General features: G+C 34.9%; 1 protein-coding gene across 4 annotated transcripts in view; it reads left to right on the top strand.

Moving 5' to 3' along the window:
- Window positions 1-16,187, top strand: part of fgf14 (fibroblast growth factor 14) — a 216,247-nt gene that overhangs the window by 24,744 nt on the left and 175,316 nt on the right. The window lies entirely within an intron of this gene.

The raw sequence follows: 16,187 nt of genomic DNA, 5'->3' as shown, positions 1-16,187 counted from the left end.
TAAAGACAATAGATTAGTTTAAATAAATCACGAATAGGACTTCTCGTGATTCTCATAATTCTTTCATAATTTGTGCTTAAAGTGAAGGTGTAAAAAACATCTTTTATGACAACAGTTGTTGCAATAATATATTTTAATGCAGAATAAACATTTTCATGCTAAAACTAAAATGCTCAAACATTTAATTGACAAAATTAGGCTAAACATTAAACACAAGCCTGGTGAAATGTAAAAAACAAAACAAACATTTGAGACAGGACAAACACAGAACTTTTTTGACTCTCAAGTTTCTGAGAGTGATCAGTGTTGGGAAAAGTTATTTCTGAAAGTAGTGCATTACAATATTAAGTTACTCCCCCAAAAAAGTAACTAGTTGCATTACTTAGTTACTTTTTATGGAAAGTAATGCGCTATTATGTTTGAGTTACTTTTGTGTTACTTTTCGTTACCTGGCTGAGGTTTGATCTCTATCAGAACTTGAAGATGTTTTTTCTCCTATTTTATAGAGAAGCTCTGCATTTAACAACCACATATATAACCTTTATAACCTATATAACCATTTCCTTTAAAAATGTAGATTAAAATTATATTGATATAATTATATGAGAACTTTCTGAGCCCAGAGCTATACATGCTGTATATACAAATTAATGAAAGCATATAAAGTAATGTGTTTGCTACTTTTGAATGTTTTGTGTTATTAGTTATGTAAATGTGCTGTCCATTGAGATAAAGATGAAAAAAAAGCCAAGGCAATATATAGTACTAACATGAAATTATTTATTAAGGCAAAAACTGATTTTAAAATGTTAAATAACAAAATGAACTGTAAGACTATAAAAAAAAATCCCCAAATCAAAATAAATCTTTGAGCTTTATACATTCAATACATAAATTTTTAATTTAAATCATAAAATTTCTTCATGCGACCTTAACAAATGTGTAAATCATTTCCCAAAAGAAAAAAAATCTTACTACATTACAAAACATAGTCGCTTCTACAGTAATGTTAGACAGTGGCTCACATCCTCAACAATAAAAGCGATAACTTTTTTTTTTAGTTTAGTTGGATTAATTGTTTTACCTGGAGAAAGGGATCTGATGTTAATCATAGCTGGAGCTGGGGTGCGGGTGTATTGCTTCGCATCCAGTTTTGTTTTTTGTTTTTTCGATGTTGTGTTTCTTGCAGTTGTCAAGAGTTTTACTTGCACATAATCTACATTAACAACAATCCACTACTTTTCTTCAATGAGTATAAAATAATAGGAATCAATTGCAAAAAATGTAAGTCTCCGTGATGACAGTCTGTAGTGATGATGGGCGATTCGCGAATGAATCGTTTGTTTTACCCGGATTTTCTAACCAGTCGAACCAGTTCATTACATTGAACGGAGTTGTCATGAAACGTTTGCGTATTTAGAAAGTACTAACATAACGGATACTCTCTATGACTCGAAATAAACCAATATCAGTTAGTAGAACAGTTAGTCAGTTCGTAGATTCAGTTAGTACAACAGTACACTGACTCATTTCCTGTAAAAAAGAAACCTGATGATGATGATGAGCGCGACTGTCTGTTCCTTTGCAGCACGCTCTCTCAATAGAGTCTGATTCAACCTGAAAAAGGTCATTTTTATTCCGCAATATGTTTTGTAAAAGCCAATTAAGCAAGGTAAAGAGTAACTCATATTACATTTTTTAAAAAATTAACCCAAATAATATTACTTATTTTTAAAAGTAATGCGTTGTATTATACTATATATATACTTTGGTATTACATATAATGCCTTACCCCCAACACCGAGAGTAATAAATATGAATACTGCTGCACACTTTATTTCTTAATAACAAAATAAATACAACACAAATAACAGTTGTGAAAAAACAGCAGTTAAGAAAACATCTAATCATAGTCATGTGGACATGTTTGCTCAAAAGCTGCAATTCACTCCCATCATGTCAGAAACTGAGGTTTTATTGAGTCCATTCAATATTATAAACTATATAAGGTCTGGATTTGCAAGCATTTGTTTTATCTTTCGTAGAAGAGAAGAACGGTTTTTGGGAGCTTAACATCCTTTGTATATTCTCAGCAAGTCCTGGCACAAAAAAACACTCTGCAGACAACCAAGCAAGTTGAAGAATGTCTCGTTCTTTTTTTTTTTACAAGACGTTTATACATACAAAAAGCGCTTCATACATAATCCTTACATGTAGCTTATTTTAATGTGCTTGTCACTCCTGGAAATTGTTAAGTGTGTACATAACCATAACTGAGCAACAGTTGTCAATATACTGTAAAACTAATAAGTAGTAGAGGAACTGTGCTCTGAGGAACCACCTTAAGTTAAAGAGGCAGTTTACTGTATGTCTGCCGAAAATCGAAATTCACACCACAGCAGATATGCTGATCTTGCATGATTAAAATTTCAGAAACCGCAAACAAAATCTGCCACCCCCTTCTCTCTCTCTCTTTCTCTCTGTCTCTCTCTTTTCTCACTCTCTTTCTCTCTCTATCTCTCCCTCTCTCTCTCAGTGTTGGGCCAGGGGCTGCGTGCAAAGACATGAGTGATTTGAACAGAGCTCTCTTCATTTTCCTCTTCCTCTCTCTGCATGGTTGTAAATAAACAGCGAATCAAAGTGTAAATCATGTGCCATCACATAAAAAATATGGGGCAAGAGTCGACAGACATCAGTAGCCTGTGCCAGACAGACAAAAGTAATCACTGCATTGCAGATAATAAAAATGGAAGGTCAAGTTTTTATCTTATCGTTCCTCTTTTTTTAAATGAAAAGACTTTTTTTTATTGCCTCAGTTGGGGGAATGATATGATTATGCATACACTGCGTCTGGCATCCCTTCACGTCCTCCTTACCTGTCTGGAGGGTGAGATGAGTGAGTCTCATTAGAGGTGCTGGTGTTAGAGAAGGGCAGACCCTGGTGCTGCAGGGTTGCAAGGCTGCCAGTTCTCTGGACACACACTCTGATCTCACTGTTACTCAAATTGATCCAGTCACTGGCCCGATTGCTGCTGTGTAAGGCCCCAATATGCTCTCTGTGATGATCATCTTTGTTCTTTTCTTAGGTACAGGAAGTTCAAAATGGCAACAGTATACAGTTTTCAAATGGAAAAGTTTGTGGAAAGTTGGTGCAGAATGTTGGCACTTAGGGCCGTAAAATATGACAATATAATGGAAAAAATAAAAAAGTCTATCTTTTCATATTATGGTCTATTGCAGTGTTTCTCAACCACGTTCCTGGAGGACCACCAATGTCTTCTTTGTCTGTCACACCCATTATAGCGCTTTTTAAAATATATTTTTATATACTTTTAGATACTTTTTTATATACTATTTTTATATACTTTTTAATTATTTTCATCATTTATATGAGCACAATATTATATGCAATTACGGGGATGCAGACAGAAACATGAATAACAGGATTGTGGGAATGTTTCAATCTGGAAACTACAATGTTTACATTTTGAATTTTATATTAATGTTGTATTTATAGTCAATCATTTTTGAAACGTGTTTTATATTTTAGTAATATTTATTTTAAATTTTGACATTTTTAATTAAACATTTGCCATGAAGTTCTAAATAAGTTGAGAAATATGATCACATATGAGTGATAGATTTCTGAGAATATGCTTTAAATGCAAAAAATGAAATAGTCCTTTACATGTGGTCAATATTTAGTGGTCCCACATTTTTCGCGGGTGTTTACCTTCTAGAAATAACCCACAATATGCGAAATTAGCAAAGTAGTCAGCTTTAATTTTTACAATTAGATGTTTTAAGACTGTGAAACCCACCTTATACATTCTTATCTAAACAATCTGAAAGCCCAAACACTTGTAGAAAAATAAGTCCAGTATTATAGAATGAAACCAAAGATCAAAACCGTTTGATTTTCGTTCGTTTATTCCATAATGGTGCCCTACTACCCGCATAACTTCTACCTTCATTTAGCATGTCCAGAAGTTCAACTTTTTGTGCGATAGTTAGCATCTTCTTCTGCCTTTTGGGTGCTAAAGTAGGTACCTTTGACAGTGCAGAGCATTTGTCGACATTGTGACGAGAAAACTTGCAAGCAAATGGTACAGCACTTCAGTCATACTGCTAGCGATTAAAGATTTATATAAATTTGGCAAGCTGATCGCAGTCTGTGATGCAGGGGTTCCCAACAGGAAGGTCGCGGCCCACAAGGGGGCCTCAACGAGCTTTGTGGGGGGTCATATTTAAAAAAAAATTCTTAGCAGTGGACAATTAGAATGATCATTTTGCGTTAGTTCATTTTATCCCCTAGCTCAGTGGTCCTCAACCACCGGTCTGTGGATCAATTGGTTACGGGCCGCAAAAGAAATCATTAATTAATTATTTCCGTTTTATTTATTATCTGAGTCTGAATGATCTTTTGTTTTGAAAAGCACATTTTTTTGTGCTTACGTCTCGGTCAGTCACTTGAGCACCAAAATTTAACCCTCAAGCAGCAAAATTAGCAAGAAACAGGCATATTTAGAAAGTTTCTTTGCTAAGGAAAAAAGTCCCAGTGAAGGACCCAGTAACTGCCAAGGAATAGATCCGTAACCCACTTGTCAACAAACCAGGTGAATCCACCATGGCTGTGCAAGAATATCAACTAATGGGGATTGCAAATAACCGCGGCATATCGGGTATTTCTAGAGTTTGCACAAGTTTGTCTCCAATGGAGGTGCGCCTTGCGCGCACAAGCGGCGTGACACACTCGCACCAAGGAACCCTGGGCCACGATACAAGCACACTGCGAGTCACGCGACAAGAATTGAGCGATCAGCTTCAGCTTGTATGGAATATTCACATTTCGTAAGACTAATTTTTTTCAATTTTCTCAGACAGACAGAACACCCAAACACTGCAGTGCTTTGTACTTTTCTTCATAAATAAAACTTGTATCAGGGCGACAGCAATGTTTTGTCAGTTTGTCATCCTCAGAGAAAACGGGTTGATGGTCCCATAGCAACCTATGAAAGCCTTACACATCATTGTGAATACTGATATTTTGGTTATTGAATTTCAAATAGCGCCAATTTAAAGGGTAAAGGCTTACATTTTTCAGTTACAAATGGCCTACTGATGCTATGCTTTTATATTTTACATTAGGCTATTATTCATTCATTCATTCATTCATTTTCGGCTTAGTCCCTTTAACAATCCTGGGTTGCCACAGCGGAATGAACCGCCAACGTATCCAGCACATGTTTTATGCAGCGAATGCTCTTCCAGCTGCAACCCATCTGTGGGAAACTTTAAGCTATTATTTGTGCATAGACATATCTATATATAGTAATAAACATACCGTTTGTTTGAAAACAACATTTGTTGGCGTCATTACTGCAAACTTTTATGAACGCTTATATCATTAAATGTGGAGGGGGCCTTACAATATTTTCTGGGGGAAAAAGGATATCAAATTACGCGAAAAAAATCTGCACAGCTGCGGGTCATGAAAAGTGGACTGTGTTATAGTGAGGGATCACTGTATATAAAGTATTCACTGATTGAACTTGAAGTAATGATTCTATATTGTGATGTATATCGTTATACAGCACACAGGAGCATTTTAAAGCAGCATAGATCAGTCACTTCATCAGTGGATTGCTCATATGTCAGCTCATAGACAGAACAGTTGATTTACACGGCTTTGAAATGCTCCAATATCTGTGTATCTGTATTAGTTTGTGTTAGCGGGATACTAGATACCATACTCAATACTTTTATTAACCCTATGTCATATCACCTAGCTCTTTTACCTTTGTTTCTGTATTTTTCTTTAAAAAGGCATGGCACACATTCATTCTTAAGTTTTTCTAGAAGCTTTTCAGGTTCTTTAGATTTCTGCTGTCACTCTGCAGCCATATCATAGTTTTGTTCACACTCTCACACGTGCCATAAATAACCTTCTTTATCCACACACAGGGACAAGTACATGCTTAACCTAAGTCTTGACTGACATGGGAATGTTTTGATAATCAGGTGGCACTCAACAGACTCAAGCCTCTCTCGCTTGGCATTATGACAGCTATTCCAGAGATCCGGGATGCAGTTTATTGTGGTAAATCATCCAAACAGATTGATCAGATTAATTGAATCGGACTAAATTTGAACAGGCATGGAAAGCAGGCACACTAAAAAGTGTTTCTAAAAATGTAGCCCCTAGTATTAGAGCATATGCATTCTCTATACACTAAGGAAATAAAGTTTACACTCATAACTGCTACTAGCAGGCCTCAGTTACTGGACATTGATCTCCATAAACTTCATTTCCATATGGGTCATGACACTAATTTCCAACCCAATACCTCCTGGGATTTAAACCAACAAATCTAGCATAGGAGGCGAGCACGATGACAAAGTATGCTAAAAACTGCTAAAATCTCCTAATGCCTGGGGAGTGAGGTTTACTTGCACAACTCATACTATTATATCAAATTTATTATTTATTTATTATATACCCATTATATCAAAGTCCCTTAATGGCAACTCATTTAAGTCAGCAGCCATCTCAGAAATCCCTCTTGGTAAGGCTGTACGAAATTGGACAAATTTAACATTGAGATGTTTAATTTTTCTGCCGTAATATATACCTACAATTTCACCAGATGACTTGATAACGGCTATTGGAAAAGAATGGATTAAATTAGATGGATTGGGATCATTCTGTATGAAAGTAAATCATGCTAAAAATGTAGTAATCAAAATACAAGTGTAGATCAGTTCAAAAGAGTAAAGATGAAAGTGTTATTAAATAGGGTTTATGGTTTTCAGGGCAGTTAAATAGTATTCAGGTATAGAATTGGAATAATCAAATGTAAAATCGCGTTCACTGTATAAAAAATCAATAAAAATATTCTTTATTGAAGTTACAAATGGTCAAAATTTTTGTGCCTGAATACTTTGACCTCTGTCAGGCCTTAAAAACATGTGCAGTTGATAAACTTTTACTACATTATGATTTCACTCAGCAGTAACTACACTATTCTTATGTGTTCTGGACTATTTCCCCTGGTCATCTATCCTGCATATCCTGCAGTAGGACTGTTGCACATGTGCAGATTGCGAAATCGATGTTGAAACAATTTATCATGCAGCCCTACCTCTTGGTCAGTATGCTTGAACAGCCATACTGGAACATCGAATTCTGTCACCAATAACAATTAACAACAGCTGTCTATTAAATTAAGTTTCTAAATGTTTCTAAAAGCTGTTTTTTTTTAGGTTGCCTAATTTATATCAATTTTGATCAGAATTCATCCTGTCAATCGAATTACTCATCTACCGTAACAATCCATAACTTACATGTTACGTAATATCCAACTTTGATGATTGGCTCCTTTACTAGAAGGCAGGGCTTCCTCCGCTAGAGCGGTCATATTGACCACGACAAAACTATATGTGTGGCTTGTGTATTCTCTAGTCCTTGATTACATACACCTTCTCATATGTCACTCCCATTCGGGTCACGGCACTAACATAACCTATAGACCTGTGGGGTCTACTAAACCTTAACACCCCCTCTATCCAGATTTCGTCACTACTGTAAAAACTCTGGTTCTACATGCACTGCTCATATTTGTGATTTGAGCCGGCAATTCCAGCAAAGGAGATGAGCACACTAAAAATGATGCTAATTACCCTAGCCCCTGGCATTGGTTGCTTTGAGCTTCTTAAGGAGATTTACTTGCATAACTCTGTTACACTTGGTTCTCACACAGCGTTGTCATGATGTTTTCATAAGTTATGGAATGTAATGCATGAACCAAATGGACTAATTGTATAATACTTTTATTTCTTTTTCCATTTTGCTGTTAATTGGCTCATGTTTAAACTTCAGTCCCCAGCCTAAATGCAGATTCACATAGCAAACAATAACTAAAACGATAAATGAAAACTAAATTTAAAATAAAATTTATTTATATCAATATTTATATAATGAAAACTAAATTTACATGCACCAAAATCACAATGCTGTTAGTTTTATTATTAACAAACACTGATTTCTGTTGTCTGCCTCTTTAAATGCTGAAGTTTTTTAAAGCAGAATGGATTGTAATTGCTGGCCAATATTTGTTAAATTCATCAGCCATTTTTATATTTTAAATAAGTTTAAAACTATATAGTAGTATATTGTAGTCGTGAAACGGCAAACAGGTTTAAGTTGAACATCATAAAAAACAATGTTTGTATCTCTTCGTTTTAAGTTTTCTGTGATATTTTGTCTTCCATGTTTTAAATCAACACTGTGTCAATGTCAGGCTGCAGTTACACTGCAGATCTTGATAGTCAATACTGATTTTGTGACTGTTTCTGATTTTTTTGATGACCAGCTTACATCGACTTTTAAAAGTGAAGGTTTAAGGTTTTTTTTAAGGTTTGCGACTCTGTTGAAGTCTGTTCTGAAGTAAAAGGGTCAGAGCTTATGTCATTTGCTACAGTTTTTAATGATGCGTGACCTGCATTGACCGGTGAAAATCCAATCTACACTGCGGATAAATTTTAACAAATGAACAAGGCCTGAATTTGATTTGAGTAAATCGGAATCCATGTGATTCTGTGCCACATAGGAAAACAAAAATCGGAAATGAGTCACTTGAACCATGGAGTGTAAATGCAGTATAATAATAACTTAAATATAAGTTATAATAACAAAAATCTTGTTGAAACCTGATTAACTTATTAAACTTAACAAAAACAGATGCTGTCTTGACTTTTTGTCATATAATTTTTTACATTGTACGATTGATTGATTGACACTGGTCGCTCGCATTGAAACATTCGTTCATCCGTTTGTTAAATCATGACGTATGGAAAACTGTTTCCGGGTCCAAGTCATTTGAATTGAGAAAATATTGGTTCATGACCACTTTTTTGTCATATCACACATTAAAGTGAATTTTATATGAAATCGTGGTGTACACAACAGTCTCTGGGCTTGCTGCATCACAGACAGCAATCTTTTAACAATTTATAAAAGATTAATCACCTTCTAGCTATCGGATATTGAATATGTAAAGTATATACAGTTGAAGTCAGAATTATTAGCCCTCCTGTTTATATTTCCCCCCCAATTTTAGTTTAACTAATTTTTTCAGCAGATTTCTAAACATAATAGTTTTAATAACGTATTTCCAATAACTGATTTATTTTATTTTTGTTATGATGACGGTAAATATTATTTGACTAGATATTTTTCAAGACACCTCTATACAGCATAAAGTGACATTTAAAGGCTTAACTAGGTTAATTAGGTTAACTAGGCAGGATAGGGTAATTAGGCAAGTTGTTATAACAATGGTTTGTTCTGTAGACTATCGGAAAAAAAAGAGCCTAAAGGGGCTAATAATATTGACCTTAAAATGGTTTAAAAAATATATATAAAAAAGCATTTATTCTTATTGAAATAAAACAAATAAGACTTTCTCCAGAGTGCAAAATATTATCAGACATACTGTGAAAATTTCCTTGCTCTGTTAAACATGATTTGGGAAATATTTAAAAAAAAGATAAAAATAAAAAAAATCAAAGGGGGCTAATTATTCTGACTTTAAACATTTGTTACCATTTGTTAAGTCTCCCCATACAATTTGATTTAGCACTTGGACCCGGAAGCCACTTCATGACATCACACTTGACAAGTCGCTAGATCAAGATTTAAGTGAGTTTTTTTTTTTTTTTTTTGCTTTGAATGGCGTAAATGCATTTCATATAAATCCAAAATCTGTCACAAAAATGAAATTCATTTAATTTAGTGAGTGTAACTAGTCTATACAGCTTCATTCCCATAAAGTTCCACAACAGCTTCTAAATTCCGCAACATAAGTTATTTATTTAGGTTATGAGTTTGTTTTTGTAATAAATTATAGTTTTTTTGTTGTATATGTACAGTAAATTAATTTGATAGATCTAAATGTTGTTCTAGAACGATCAAAGAATGTTGATGCATCAAAAAAATGTCCTACTTGCTAAATCATGTCCACAGTTTGATTGCACATCTCAGTCAGTACATCACATTAACATCAAACGAGGAAGCTTTCTTCTCTCTCTAGACTACAAGAGCCCACGAGGACAGTCTTTGAGGGCTTTTGGATGTAGTCCATGCAAGTTGAGCCATATCACTTTCTCATTAGTAGTGAGTCTCCAGTATTTCAAGTACCTAATCAAAGTCCAAATGTACCGTATTTGCTTTGCTAATGCACATTTCTGGTTTTATTTAATTATTTATCTGTGCTCGGGATTCCAAAGAAAATGCTATTTTTAATTTAAGAGTAATAACTTGTTCATTCTTTGAATTGACCGTCCTTTCAGTTCACTTAATGTCACTTAGGCTATTTAAGGTAATGTTAACCAGTTACTAAATAGCTAATTGGCAAATACTTTAACATTTTATCTGGCCGTGGAATGTAATATCTCTCATGGCAGTATATTGAATTGAATTTACACCTCAGTTTTGTCTACTTGGTATTTAGGGTTAGTCACTGTCAGTGAAAGCTCAAAATCACATTCTGTTGTACAGTTTAGAGCTCCACTTTTAACGCGCATAGGAGCATATGGTTTTGCATTCATACTCAAGGTTATGGCAGCCATTGAATTGGACGTCAGATGTCAGATTGGAGCCTCGCTGCGTAACGCCCGTTCAACAAACATAAGATAGGTCGTCACTACACCTCCTCCTTCTATCTTGGTCGTGATGTGTGAAAAGCCTCATAATAATGCCCATCTAAATATAGTTGGCTCTTTCAGAGGTGGCATAGCAACAGAGTTGGGATCTGTTGACTAAAGAAACTGAACTTCATAACTGCCTTTTGAAATGTGTTTGAATGGAGTGATCTTGACTCACAGTTTTTGTATTGTTTCCATGTTATACATTGAAGAGTTATGTAAAGCGCTGCGAAATAATAGATGGGTATTTGTGTTCGTCAAATTGCTTGGTGAGTTGATAAAAGCTGATGGTAATATAATGTTGGATTTTTGGATGTTTGCAACCACTTGTGGACTTCTTCTGTTATGTGATGTTATGCGATGGCATTTTTCATTAGAAAATTCAAACAATAATAGAAGATTTGACGCTCTTTGATGTGGCAAAAATGTTTCAGTGTTTTTGAAAGTGTTTTTAAAACTAAAAAACACCAAAATTTTGGAATTCATATAGCATTTCGAAAGTAAAACTTACTGTTTACAAGCTGATTATCAATGTTTTTAAACACTGAAACATTTCTGCCACATCAAAGAGCGTCAAAGCCATCGCATAACATCACATAACAGAAGAAGTCCACAAGTGGTTGCGAACATCCAAAAATCTAACATTAACATCATGTTTGATGTGTCAGAAATGTTTCAGGGTTCAAAAACATTGATAAAACAGCTTGTAAACAGTAAGCCACTTTAAATTGCATTTACCTCAGTTATTGCCATTCATTTAACTTCCGCAGCTTGTTAGTTCACTATAGAGAAATGAACTGTACAGCATATACAGAGCCATTTGTGGAGTATACAGTATACAACTCTATATTTTATTTATTTATTTATTTTTTATTTAATTTCATTGTTGTCATTATGATCTGGATTTGCCATTAATATGTTTTGAATCAAATGTAAATTATTATTTTTAGTTTATAATTTACTGATAATGTGTCAAAAATGCTAAACTCTGTAGATTTTAGTTATTTATTGAATTTATTTGACACTAGGGCAGTATACAAATGTCCTGTTTTCAAATATTTAAAGTAGCTGTATAATGCATTGGTTTAATAAGTTTTCTCTAAATTGTTCTCTGATATCCACATAAAAGGTTTATGGCTTTGGTAAGTTAAAAAAAAAAATCTCCAGAAATTGTTTTATAAGCTGATTTATTGCTCCATAAAATACCCATTGAATCAGAAGGTCCATGATTGACCATATATGGCTTGTGTCGTGAATATTAATGAGCTCCGCTCTGACATGCTGCTCTTACTCACACACACACACACACACACACACACACACACACACACACACACACACACATACACACACACACACACACACAGCATGATGTACGTTGAACACAGACAAATATAAACCCAATCAACGTTATATAATAATAATAACGTTAACCTATTTTGCTCACCAGTTCTGTTGTGGATAAAGGCTGCATTATGATTAAAATTTACAAAAGGGAGTGATGGAGATGTATGGCGTTGTATTTTGAAGCTATAGTCGAAGAAAAGACAGCCAGGAATTAATATCAATCTCTGCACGAACATAGGACAGTCGAGCTGAGTGATTTGACATGATTCAGCAGTCTACACCTGTTTGGTGAAACATATGCATCAAATGTCACAATAAACATGATAAATTAACAAAATATTTAACTAAACATACCTCATGCTTCTTCAGAGTGGAGATGAATACATGTATAATCTATAAATCTTGCGTTTTGCGTCCTGAGCGGAGTTTGAAACATGTCTTGTGCTGTTATTGCCCAGTAACACACAGTAAATAATCTGGCACTCAAAATAAAAGTCCCACTTACATAGTAAGTGAAATATAAACTTAAAATAACTCGGAGGAAAAAGTTCATTGTGGTCTCACTATGTCTTTCTATTTGAAAAGGAAGACTTTATTATTGCTGAGATAGAGTGCTTCAAATTATTTTCCACTTCTTTCAAGGCACAATTACTATGTTTCTCATGGAGAGATCTGTGCACAGTCTGTCACTATATTATAAGTTTGGAAACATGTCACCTTTGCTGTGTCATCTTTCCTGATGTATTATTATAAATCAAGCAGCAGTTGTTAATGATATGTCGTGCTATCCTCTTGAGGGCGGGGGTCTGCTTTACTGGCAGGTGAAGGCGTTGTGCGCTACAATTAAAGAAATGTTTTGAACTTTCTCAAGGGCTCTTGTCTTGTGTTAAAGGTTGGAGCTTTAAAACGGAGTAATTGTCATCTTTGACATCCACTCGCACAGGCATTTAACCTGTTGCACTGACTGGCTTTCCCACAGGGGAACCGATGTAGAAATTGTTTTAATGTCTTCCATGAGTGGGCTAAGCAGCTGCTACATGATTCATCATTCATTTTAGGAAAGGCAAGAAAAAGGCAAAGAGGATGATAGTGAGGGTTGCATGGGGAAAAAAATGAAACAGATTTATGTTTGCGGTGTAGTCAGTGCTTAATTTTTTAAATGAATAATTATCAGAACAAAACCAGGATATCTAAGTTGCCATGACTGACATCCACCACGCAATTTTAGTTTTCCCGGAGCAGCCATTAAGGGGTGATAGCGCTTATAAGAGCATCACATTCTTGAAAGGTTTTTAATTATTTTGTGCTTTATAATGTTATAGGTCAATCACTCATGGATAATAAAAAACATGTAGCTACAAACATAAATCATATGAACAATCACTATTCAGTTCATTTCACTGTTTTGTACCAAATGAAAAAAACAAATTAAATGATTATAATCTAAGTTAGCTCTTCTGTCATGTTTTCTGGCTGACTTGGGATCGCTTTGCTTCTGTCTCCCACTATCCTGATCCATTCGCACATCTTCTCAAGATCTCTTTTGATCAGGCTCATTATCAGATTTTGCTAGAAAAACTCTTAAACTCTCTTAAACTCTCACATGGTTGACCACTGAAGCTAAGCAGGGCTGTGCCTGGTGGGTACAAGGATGGGAGACCACATGGGAGAGCTAGATTGCTGCCGGAAGTGGTGTTAGTGAGGCCAACAGGGGGCACTCAACCTGTGGTCTGCGTGGGTCCTAACACCCAGTATATTAATGGGGATTACTTCCTGATTTTGGGTGAGAGCAGAAATCTCTAAAGGTACTATTCACTGCAAATTAACCCCTTCAGACCTGAATTATGTTCCAAATTTAAGAAAAATGGGATGTCATGTGATGTCCATTGTAATGGACGCAGGGTCTGAAGGGGTTAAAATGCTCTGTTGGTTTTTTCAAATTTAGACTAGTCTTTTCTTCTTAAATAGAGCATTAAAAAATTATAACAAAATTAAATGAATACCCTTGGCTTCTGATGATAGACCTCTGATGAGGTCTTACGAAGCACCTGAAATTGAGACCTGGTTCAGGCACAGAATTCAAATTATTAGTTCCCTTAATGGGTTTTTCAAAGTTAGACTAGTCTGATTCATGAAATAATGACTCTTCACAGTGTCCGCTGGGCCTTAAAAAGTCTTAAAATGTCTTTCATTTCAAAAAGTACATTTTAGGTCTTAAAAAGTCTTAAATTTACTCTAACATTGTGTTGTATGTCTTAAATGATTTTAAGCAGGTCCTAATTTTGCTTTGTACATGAAAAGCTACTCAGTCAGGCTGACATCCATTCAATCACCAACAACACATCTCAACAAAACCTTTTTATTTATTTATTTATTTATTTATTTTATTGCAAAGAGATACAATTCACATTTCCCTTTAAATTCCTTAATCAGGTGAAGAAAACTAAAAACAACTATATGATTCCTGATTATAATATTGGGCCATAGAAAAAAAAATACTTAATGTTTAACCATGTAAATCTAAAATTTCATTCTAAATGGTCTTAAAATGGTCTTAAAAGTCTTAAAATCAAGTAGATAAAATCTGTAGAAACCCTGTACTTAAAAGATTATTGATTTCTTTGAATTGGTTTTAAACTACACACAAATCAAAGTCAGTAAAAATCAGACTTTACTAATCAGTTTGAATTGATGTAATGACTCTTTCACTCACTAAATTAACTCTCTCAATAGACTCCAAACATTTTTCCCAAGTCAAAATAAGCCAAACAAATTGTTATACTTATCTCAGCTGAAATACTTTTAAAATGTATGTACTGAAAATATTCAATTTACACCATTATTTGGAGAGAAAATGCACTAGCAATCATTATTATTAAAAATAAATAAATAAATAGAGAGCTTTTTGGGAGCTTGAGTTTTCCCTTTACATCTGGGATGTCCAAACTCGGTCCTGAAGGGCCAGTGTCCTGCTGAGTTTAGCTCCAACTTGCTTCAACACACCTGCCAGAAAGTTTGTAGTATGTGTAGTAAGAGCTTGATTAGCTGGTTCAGGTGTGTTTGATTAAGGTTGGAGCTAAACTCTCTAGGACACTGGCCCTCCAGGACCGAGTTTGAATACCCCTGCTTTACATGTTTACCACTAGTCTTTGCATTACCACAGCATGTTATGTTATCTATCCAAAGTCCTGTGCGCTATCAGATAGAGAAAGACAGTGAGACAGACAGACAGAGCAACGTTATGTCAAGTGATGGGTCAATACACGAAAGAGAAAGAGACCTCTAACAGATAAAAGAATGACATGAAAAAGAGACAGAGGGGGGTTTTGTTCAAAGTTCCGGATCAATGAACCAGGCTTCTAAATTTTTCCTACTAATGTCTTCATAGCTCAGAGGACTGGTAGCTCTAAATGTGCAAAAGTGGAAAATGTCACTGATATATCCAGGAAGAGATTCATGTAAAAAAAAAAAAAAAGACCTGACTTAACCACCAAAGTGTCTTATGCAATATTCACATAGCCTCAGGTAAGGTGAAAGTAAAGAACCGCTCATTTGTGAAATGACTGTAGAGGCTAATAAATTACCTCTATAAGTTATCCACTATTATTACTGTAATTCGCTGATTTAATTTATACAAAGGAAGCCAGCTGGTCTCATGAGACTGTGGGCAGTGCTCGGAGTTGCCGCATCCATTATTCCCCTCTAGAGGTTCAAAAGTGATCGTTTTACCCAACGCAGCAGCATTTCCTATAGAGGGCTCAAGTAAGGGGTCTGGAAGTAATTAAGTTACCAGTTTGGACATTGTTGGGTTGACTAAGCAGATGCTGAAACAGCAGCTTCCATTGCACCAAGATTTCCCACCAAAAAGCGGCATCGCATTTCTTCAGCTTTCCGTAGGCTGCAGTTTTTGAAAGTTTAGTTTTGAGTGGCTCATTAATTATTAGTGCTGCTTGCTGAAGCAAACATTACCATTGTTATTGTTCATCCTAGGGTTGCATGTTTATTATTTTAACTATTTATTGATATGAACTCAATTTCATTTTGTGACCTTGTAGTTTTTTCTATTTTTTTATGATTCAATTTTTTTATTTTCTTCAGTAAATTAACAGCACAATCAGTTTACTAGTTTTTGCATC

Source organism: Danio rerio, chromosome 9 (assembly GCF_052040795.2).
Source record: "Danio rerio strain M-AB ecotype USA chromosome 9, GRCz13ab, whole genome shotgun sequence".
Lineage (NCBI taxonomy): Eukaryota > Metazoa > Chordata > Actinopteri > Cypriniformes > Danionidae > Danio > Danio rerio.
This window is presented reverse-complemented; position numbering and strand designations above follow the sequence as displayed.